We start from the raw sequence: 10,739 nt of genomic DNA on the forward strand, positions 1-10,739 counted from the left end.
AGGTCCTGTGGACTGGGGTCATGAGAGCCATTCGGAAGCTGTAAACCAGGAGGACCTTGCACAATACCTGGGGAGACTCCCTGGATGCCATTCTTCCCCAGACAGTATGGGCTGCAGTGGAACTCTGGAGAGATCTGCAGCAAGATGCCTGCTGCCTGTGCTGACGGCTGGGGAGAGGACACTAACTGGTTGTGGGGTCCCAATGTGATAGGAGGCTGGAGAGAAAAAGCTACAAAGAATGGCTTTTGCCCCAGACAGCTCACTTGAGATATTAGTAAGAATTGCCTCCTCAGTATTCTATAGCCATGACGAGGAGGAGGCCAAGGAGAGAAAACAAAGAGACCAAGAAAAAGCAGCTGCTTTTGCTGTAGCACTAAGAGAAACAGACCCCAAGTCTGATTCCCAGGGCCCCAAGAAGAACTTGACGACTACATTCATCTGCTATCACTGTTAAAAGCCAGGCCACCTCAAGAGGAACTGCCCTAAGAGACCCCATGGACCATGCCCTGAATGTAAAGATGACCACTGGAGATTGGTCTGCCCTCTGAAGCAGAGGCCCCAGAGCTCAGACCCATCCTACCAGTTAGCCCAACAGGAATGAGAGGGCCCAGGGCATACTCTGCCTTCTCCCTCTGGCCAGACCATCATCTCCATAGAGGAGCTCTGGGTAATCATGACTATGGAGGAACAAGAAAACAGCCTGTTGCTAGACACAGGTGCGAGTCTCTCGGTCCTTCTTTTCAATCCTGGCCTTCCTTCCAGCCATCACACCTCAGTGACAGGAGTCACTGGTGAGGAGGTAATATGCTATTTTTGACAACCCTTAGGCTGTAACTACTTGTTAGATCCTTCTTGCATATCTCTGTCTTCCTGAGAAACCACTTTGAAGATACCACCATGTATTACAGCAGCCATTGATATTTTCCTACTAATCTATCCATAACTCTGTAATGTTTGTATTGTTCCTATCCTATTTCATAAATGGATGCATGCATGGTTATTATTATGTGTTTCCTACAACAACCATTGAAAATAGTTAATGATTATTCAATAGGTCACTCATGTATAGCTCTATTTATTTTCTTTAGAAGCCACTTTGAAGATACCAAAGTATAGTATAACAACTATTGATAATCTCCTACCTCTTTTGTCTGTAACTCACTATTACTTGTCTATTTGTTTTCCTGAGAAACTATCTTGTAGATAACAATATGTAAAACAATAACCATTGATAATTTCCTACCACTTTGTGTGTAATTTGGTAAGCCCCCCCCATTATTATGTTATCCTTCTTTTACTCTTTAAAATAAAATTTAAAAAAAAAGAAGTGCTATATGGTTGATAAATTGATGCCAAGGAATTTACAATGATCTCTTCATGCTCTCAATCCATGTTTACAAAAATATATCAATTACAACCTGACTTCAACTGTTTTGGAGACAGGATCTTGCTATGTAGTTGAGGCTGGCCTTGAACTCACTGTGTAGCCAGGCTTGCCTCAAATTCACAGATCTTCCTGCCTCAGGCTCCCTAGTGCTGGGAATACAGACATGTGCTACCACACCTGGCCTCTGACTTCACTTAAAATTTAGCTATAAGAACAAAAACACAGTGGTTACAGACAACAGTGCTCATCAAGGAGAAGAGTAGTTTGAACAGGAAACTAAATCATTGCCATTCTTGTTTGCTGTGCATCTAACACAGAGAGATGGCGTTTTGTTGTTGCTGTTGCTGTTACAGTGCTGGGTATCAAACCCCGGGGCCACACTCATGCCAAGCAAGCGTTCTACTGCTGAGCTGCATTCCTAGCCTGAGATAGCTTATTTTGTTTACCAACAAATGAAGTTTTTGAGCTTGCAAAATTGAGGATCTGAACTGTGGAAGCCACAAGGAAAATGCTAAGTGAAATACTCTTGGAAAACATCTGACCTGATTTTGCCATGGAGATATGCCTCCATCAAATTAAAATAATGAATAATAATGCCCCCACTGAAGTAAATGTATTCACGTAATTGTTTTTTTAAATTGTATTATTTAAATTCATTACAAAAGGGGCTGGGGATTTAGCTCAGCGGCAAAAGCGCCTGCCTGGCAAGCGCAAGGTCGTGAGTTCGGTTCCTGGTACCAGAGAAAAAAAAACCAAAAAATAAAATAAATAAATAAATTCATTACAAAATAATATGGGTAAAGTTTTTCTTTTGAAAGAATATATAAATAAGCAAAAACCCAAAGTTTAAAATTGTCTGTAGTAATAAGTAACAACTATTGGGTCCTTATCATGTTCCAAGAGTTCTTTTAAACACGTACAGGTATATAAACTCATTTATTTCTCAAAGCAACCCAATAGGGTTCAACAATTATTCTTACTTAATAGAGGGGAAAAATAAGGCTGAAAGATTAAACACCTGCTGAAAGCCCACAGCTTGTAAATGGCAAAGTGTGTACAAATGTGTACTCACCCACAAGGATCCTCCTGCCTCAGCCTCCCAAGTGCTGGGATTACAAGTATGCGCCACCATGCCCAGCTCCTGTTATTCTTTTACAGTTAGTATTTCCCCTATTATTAGATAAGTCATTTTCCTTGAAAAAGTATGATTACATACTATACATACTTTTTCACAACAAGGTATTATTTACCCCCTCCAGTCACTGGGACAAAATACCTGACACTGGCAACATAAAGGTATTTTTACTTACTGTTCCAGAGAGTTCAGTCTGTTCACGGTTGGCTGGCTCCATGACACAGATGGCATGGTGGAAAGGCACAATGGAGGAAATCTGCTTCAATCAGGGCAGCCAGGAGCAGAGAGAGACAAAGCGGGGAGTCGCTGAGGACCAGAGTACACCCTTCCAGGTCATGCCCCCATGCCTCCCCTCTTCTACCAGGCCTTGCTGGGGAGCAGCACATTCACCTATGAACTCATCAATGGATGAATCCACTGGTGAGTACAGCGCCCCCAGAATCCACTCACTTTCCAAAGCCCCTCATCCAACACATGAGATATTTGGGGGTATTTTAGATCTAAGCCATAATCCTCCCCACAAAATAAAACACACAAAAGTCTTTAGAAAACAGTATCAATCCACGGGGTATGCTCATTAGCTACTAGGATATGGCAGATTCTGTGCCATTTCATTTAACAAAACTAAGGGATAACTTTTTTTTTCTTTTCCTTTATTTGAGACAGCATCTCTCTATGCAGTTCAGGTTGGCCTTGAGCTCACTTTGGAGCCCAGGCTGGTCTCAAATTCGCAGCAATCCTCTTGCCTCAGCCTCCTGAGTGCTGGAATTACAGGCATGCTCCACCATACCCAGCTAAGGAATAACATTCTTGATCATGGTTTTGTAGTGATAGCTTTCTATTCAAATTCAGTAATATGGAATTCTTCCTGATATTCCCCCAATTTTTTTTCTTTTTTTTTTTTTTTCTGGTGCTGGGGGTTGAACTCAGAGCAAAGCACATACTCTGCCAACTGAACACATCCTCAACCCCTAATCAATCAAAAATTTTTATCTTCTTTTCCAAAGTATAAGCAGTTCTGTAAATCACAGAAGATATAAAATTCATTTGCTCCAGATATGGTGGTGCACAACTATAATCCCAGCACTTGGGAATCTGAGGCCAGCTTTGGGCTACAGAGTTAGTTCAAGGCCAGCTTGAACTGCATAGTGAAACCCTGTCTCAAAAAGACGATCAATCAACCAATCAATTTCATTTGCTCTATCCTACAGTAGACATAAAATAATTTTAGAATCAATACACTAATACTACTATTAATGACAAATCTACTATGTAAAAGCTTACCTTTTTGGCATTTACTTCTTAGAATACACTAAGTAGTCAGAGTATTGTGCGATGTTGAAATGGTAATTCTTTTGTTACCTTGGATTGTATTTTAATATACCATTGGGCTCTTGGATTCCTGTTTGCACTCCAAGTTTTAGGATTTGCTTTCTTCATAATTTTAATAACATTTATGGTTTTTCATATTTTGAATTATCATGGGTAACCAGCTGTGATCAATCATGAGCTCCTGTTGGGCCATTCCACATCACCACAATGCCAAAGCAACAGGGCTGAGCGATCATTATAACTTCTGATATTGTGAGGGAAAATAAAGTTTTCCTCCATTAAAAAAATGTATTTTGGATTGGCTCAAAATACAAAGCTATATAAAAATGTGTACTCAGATCTAGATATGTAGCTTAGTGGTAGAGATTTGCCTTGTATACACAGAGCCCTAGGTCTGACCCCCAGCACTGCAAAGAAAAGGCATTGTATGAGTTTGAGGCCAACCTGGGCTACATAGTGAGACTCTGTTTCAAAAAAAGGAGGAGGGGTGCAGGGCTATAGCTCAGCAGCACAATGCCTGCCTGGCAAGTGCAAGGTCTTGAATTTAAGTCCCAGTACCAAAAAAAAAAAAAAAAAAAAAAAAAAAAGGAATGTATACTGAGGGATCTCTAAATTAGATCTGAGTCATTGCTGCACATCCCCTACAGGTTTCTCTTTCACGTTTCTTTTGGCTGGGAATTGTACATGTTTATGTGTATACGCTCATGCATGCCCAACTGAAACTTTAGACATAGATACATTACAGTGAAACACAAATAAGAAAATTCACATGCCTCAGAAAATTAATAAACAAAGATGTGGCAAAACAATTTGGCAATGACATTTACAAGATTGACAGTGGAAATAAAAATGCTTAATTCCCTATGGAAAGTTTCACATTCTCCTTCTTTTGTGTTATTCTGGTCTGCTACCCTTCAATCCTGTAGAGTACACTTAGTGCTTTTAGCCCCTCATAGTACCATTAAGATGGACCCAAAAACATTTGTATTAGGAATAATTGTAGAAAGTTATCCAAAGCAAAGGATTTTTAATTTTGAAATTTAATGTATTTCCTTGTAGTATGGGGGATCAGGAAAGCTAGTTTTATACTTATTTATTTATTTATTTAGGTACCAGTAATTGACCTCAGGGCCTCGTGTCTGTCAGGCAGGCGCTGTGCCGCTGGGCTACATCCCTGGCCCAGAAAAGCTAGTTTTGTTTGTTCGCTTGTTTGTTTTGTTTATTTGTTTATTTAATTTTTTTAGACAGAGTCTTTCTACACAGTTCAGGCTGGCCTTGAGCTCACTTTGTAGGGCAGACCGGTCTCAAACTCGCAACAATCCTCCCACCTCAGCCTCCAGAGTGCTGGGATTACAGGCATGCACCACTATTCCCGGCTTAGTTTTTAAAAAATCATTGTCAAAATTATTTTATCACCCAGGAGCCTCCCTAAAAAAGATGTACTGTGCCTCATTTAAGGAAACAGTATGTTAGGAAACAATTTACATCATGTTACTAAGCTTCTTTAAATTAAATCTGGTCTTACTAACCAGGGTATTTCACCAGAAAACAATTTATAAGATTCAGTCCTCTCTCCTAATATTATTATTATCATTATTTTTGGTTTTGTTTTGTTTTTTGAGACAGGGTCTCACTCTGTAGTCCAGGCTGGCCTCAAACTCGAGGTGATCCTCCTGCCTCAGCCTCCTGAGTACTGAGATTACAGGTGTGCACCACCATGCCTGGCTGTCTTTCCTAATTATTAATGTTGAATACTTCCTTGACTTTTTCTGTGTCAGAATACTGTTGGGCCTAGTTTTGTATTGCTTAATTTGTGAGGACTAATCTAGTCAAGAGCTAATATTAACAATGAAATTACTATTATTAATTTTAAAACTGGAGTCTTCCATATCAAAAATGTGAGACTATTCTGTCCTAACTGCTGGAGTTTTTTCTACCTGACAATCTGATAAATTAGTTTGCTAATCATGTAGCCTAAATAATAGTTGGAGAGGCCACAGGCTCAAGATCAAGGTTTTTGACAAGATCTCACTATGTACCCCAGGCTGGCCTTGAACTCAGAGCTATCCTCCCGCCTCTGCCTCCTGAGTGCTGGGATTACAGGCATGTGCCACCACACACAGGCAAGATCAAGGTCTTAGAGGAATGGTTCCTTCTCTGAGCTGTAGAGTCTCTTTCATGTCCCTTCCCTAGCTTCCAGTAGTTTTCTTCCAAAGAAACTGATTACTAATATATGAGGTACGATTAAAAATATGGAGAATGTTTCAGTTTTAAAAAGACACATGCCATTAATTCTCCTCAAATACTCCCTTTCATTTGACACACACTGTTATCCCATCATTTTTTCTTTTTTTTAGCCCATCATTCTTGCCAATTTCTGAAGCAGTTCTGGAAGGCCTCTTTCGTGGGTGTCTTATTTTCACTCTTGTGGCTGCCTCAATGTCTTGAATTGATTCAAACACTCAGCTTTCGGGATTGTATTATTCTGAGGAAGAGTCAGAAGTCCATGATGCCAGATCTAGTGAATAAGGGGGGTCAGGACGTGCTGTAATGTTTTTACAAGACTTTCTGTTGGATGGCAGCAGGACCACTACTTTTTATCACAGTTCATAAGCACACTCCAAGGAGTTCCAGAACTGCTTTAGAAAGTGGCAAGAACAATAGGTGTGTTCAAAGCAAAAGGGAATATTTTGAAGGGGATTAATAACAATGTGCCTTTTAGTGTGGTAAAATTTAAAATTTAAACATTCACTATGTATTTTGATCATAGCTTAAATGCTCATGATTATTGATAGGGTTACCTTGCATATTCCATTGCCATACTGCCCAGATATAAATACAGACTATGTTGATATTGTTTCAGAAACTATGGAAAAACAATCAAGCCAACAAACAACTAGATTGTAACAGCCCCTCTGACTACAGAGACACTGTATGAAGGAGATATGAACCACAGTTAGAAAAACACAAACAGCAAACAGTCATCAGCTAAATTTTGACAGGGACTAAAAATATTGCAGGCATTTAGAAAGGGGGAATGTAGAAGCCAGGTGTGGTGGACACACGTGTAACTCAAGTTGCTTAGGGGCTGAGCAGGAAGACCCTGAATTTGAGGTCAGTCTGGGCACCTTAGTGAGACCATATCTTAAAATTTTTACAAGGGCTAGGTGCCTACCAACAGATGAATGAATAAGGAAAATGCAGGGTTTCAAGCACATATGTCTATAAAAAATTTTTAAATAAAATTTCTTTTATGAAAAAAAAGTAAGAAAATGCAGGATATATACACAATGGAGTATTTTTCAGCCATGAAGAATAACACAGCTCCATCACTTGCAGAAAAGCAGGTGGATCAGGAGATCACCTTGTTGGGTGACATAAGCCAGAATCAAAAAGGCAAATATCGTCAGTTCTTCCTAATACTGAGAATCTAAAAACAATGACAAAAATGTTCAACACCTAGTACCACAAAAAAAAAAAGATAAAAGAAGATATTATCAGTTGTAGATAACTTTGGGACCTAGGTGTAGAAAGAGCAGAATACTAGACTGCTAGAATGGGGAGAGAATTTTACTTTTAATTTTGTAATTCTGTGCTGTTTGCATACACACACACACACACACACACACACACACACACACATATATATAAACTTTTTACTTTTCATCTTTTTTTATGTTTGAGGAATCCATCTGCATGTAGTTGAGTTAATTACACTCCTCTATTCATGATACATTATTTTCATTAAGCCAAATTTACTGTTTTTTTGCTTACATATTTGTTCAGTTTTAAACTCATTGTGTGGATAATTCTAAACTTATGCCAATTATATTGTCACCGCTCATTTTGTAGCTTATATTATTCCTTGGTGCCATGTTTACGAGAGCTCTCCTGGGGCTCTGGGGTACATGTAATGTGCTATGGACACGTGAATAGCACACATCATGACTCAACCTTTCACTCTTCCAGAGGACACTTGGGTTGCTTCTACAAGTAACACTACAATGAACATCCTTGCACAAGTTCTGTTATTAATCTACCTAAGAATTTATTTGCAGTAAACCCCCAACAGAAATGCTAGGTCATCATTTACATGTACACTTTATTTTTCCAACTGGTGTTAGCTGCACTCCCGGATGGCTATACATGTTTACTGTCAATATACCAAGGTCGCATGTCTCCATGTTCCTGCCTGTACTCAGCCTTGTTCAGCTTTATAATGTTGGCCAGTTTTGTAGGTATATACTGATACCTCACTTTTTAAAATTTGAAAACTTTTTTTTTTTTTTTGAGGTAGGGCCTTGCTAGGTAGTTCAGGTTTACCTTGAATTCATCACGAAGCCCAAGCTAGCCTCAAACTTATGATGATCTTCCTGATTCAGCCTCCTGAGTGCTGGGGTTACAGGTGTGCACCGCCTCTGCTGGAGTGAATTTGGTAACTTTCATTACACTTAATGAGAAAATATTTCCTCCATCCAAATCTATTCTTTCACCTAACAACTCTTTTAGCATTACATTGTTTTCAATTTACTCAAACCTGTTTATTTTGTCTATAACTTCAAACTCATCAGATTTTAAGGCAGTATAAAGTTGTTATGGTTAGGATTCAAAATGTCCTCTAACGCCTCTTTGTGTTGAATGGTTGGGTCATGCAAGCTGGCTGCATTACGTGGATTAACCCACTGAGGAGTTCATGGCTCGATGAGGTCACTGGACCGTAGGACTTGTTGTGGTTTATCTTCTGTCCCAATGGAAGGAGAAAGGACAGAAGATGTTGAGTTCTGGAGCCAGACAGAAAAAGGAAAATAAAAGACAACTTCAATAGTTGAGCAAAGGGCTGGGGATTTAGCTCAGCGGCAAAAGCGCCTGCCTGGCAAGCGCAAGGCTAGAAAGAAAAGGGAAAAGGTTCCAGAGGGAGAAAGCAACCTGAACAAAGGCATTGCCATGAGGAGTGAGCGTGCTGGGCTCAGTCTGTGACAGACAGCAGCAGGAATGCATGGCTGCAGCAGGCAAAGCGACCCCGGAGCTTGGGGAGTCTCTAGAATCGGGCTGAGACTGGCCACATTATGTGCAGGACGTGGGGCAAGCTGAAAATGCAGTATCATCTGCTCAAATATTAAAAATTACAATATGGTAACAGAGAGAACTGAACAAAAATAAAGCCCTGTGTGACTCCACAGGCCACATATCCATGAACTCCCTCCAAATCAGGAAAAGTTTAGGAAGTATGGTTGGAATTAGGATGTAGTGAGGTTTGGGGGCAAAAGGTTAATATAATGAAAGCAATATTAAAAAAGAGACAGAGCTCTCTGGGGAGTAATTCTGTACTATATATCAAAATTTAAAGTGCACTCACCCTTTCATTCAGCAATTCCATTTACAGGAGTTTATCCTGTGGATGTTATCATACATGAACAAAATGGCATTCATTCAAGGAATTCACGGCAGCATTAGCCCTACTAGCAAAAGAATTGAAATAGCGTAAATGTTCTGTATTTAGAACCCAGCTCAGGTAATTATGCTCCCCCTACACGATGGGCTTTCTCACTGTCCTCATGCATCTTACAATTACTGCTGAAGTCCTGATTTCTATGCCAATTTTGTCCTCAGAAAAATTGGCCTTAGGGCACTACTTGTGCTTGTGATATGGAAAAAATAAGGTTTTAATTCCTAGTCCAAAGAAAGCATTAAAAATGAACACAGAGTCTTTCAAAAGAAAGGGGTACCTCAATGGGTACATAGAAAAATTTTCAGGATTTACTTTTCTGGAAAATAAAAGACTGTCAATACAATAAGGGTTATGATTTACGATTTTCATTTAACCATAAAAGGGAATATTAGTTATCTACACAGAAAAATCTATGGAAGGAAACACAAGAAACTGATCACAATGGTTTCCTCTAAAAAAGACAAATTAGGAATTTAGGTGGAGAAAGACTAAGCTGCGCATTCCAGTGCATACTCTCTTACACCTTCTGAGTTTTGAACAATGTATATGTTACTTATAAAATATATAAGTAAATATATGAATCTGTAATATATATGAAAAGATAAGACAACTTGGAAGAAGAGAGCCATTCGAAGGGAAGACAAATGCTTTCTTTTTTTTTAGATGGGTTTTCAGGACATAATCCACGATGGCCATGAATTCACTATGTAGCCCAGACTAGCCTCAAACTTGTGATCCTCCTGCCTCAGCTGCCTAAGTGCTGCAGTGACAGGCATGTATCACCATGCCCAGCTCAAAAGCCATTTCTGCCAATAGATGGTGGTGACAAGTGGCAAACATCAGAATCACTGGAATAAACACTGCGTAGGTATCAGGAGAAAGGTAATGAATTCAAATCCGCATTTCCTTTATTCACAGGACTGCATCTGGGTTTGAAGTTAATTCAGTCTTTTTGTTTTGTTATTTTGAAATAGGCTCTCACTGTGTAGTCCAGCTGGCCTGAAACTGTGTCCTCAAACTCAAGATCCTCATGCCTCAGCCTCTAGGACTTGGATTAAAGACCTGGGCCACCACACCCAGCCTAAAATTAATACAATTTTTAAATTGACAACAAAAATTAAGAAATTTTCTCAAAAATTAAGAAAGGAAGAAAGAGAGGGAGGGAGCACAGGAGTCGGGAAGGCAGGGAGAAAACTCAATTGGTACAGGATGCAGGTGGCAAAGGAAGTCGGAGGTTTTCCAGGAAGCCCGGTGTTATGGTTCTAATGGAACATAATGTCTTTGTACCTGGGAACTGGTTTAAAGAAATGTGTCTGGTTGCCAAGTTGACAAGTGGTGGTGTGTTATGGTTGATACATTGTGTCAACTTGGGGAGTCTAGAGGTTTGGCTAAGTGACTCAGCAGGAAGCCAGGGTGCTTACTTTGTATACATCCTG

The sequence above is a fragment of the Chinchilla lanigera genome, unplaced genomic scaffold (assembly GCF_000276665.1).
Source record: "Chinchilla lanigera isolate Chin_1 unplaced genomic scaffold, ChiLan1.0 scaffold00048, whole genome shotgun sequence".
Classification (NCBI taxonomy): Eukaryota; Metazoa; Chordata; class Mammalia; order Rodentia; family Chinchillidae; genus Chinchilla; species Chinchilla lanigera.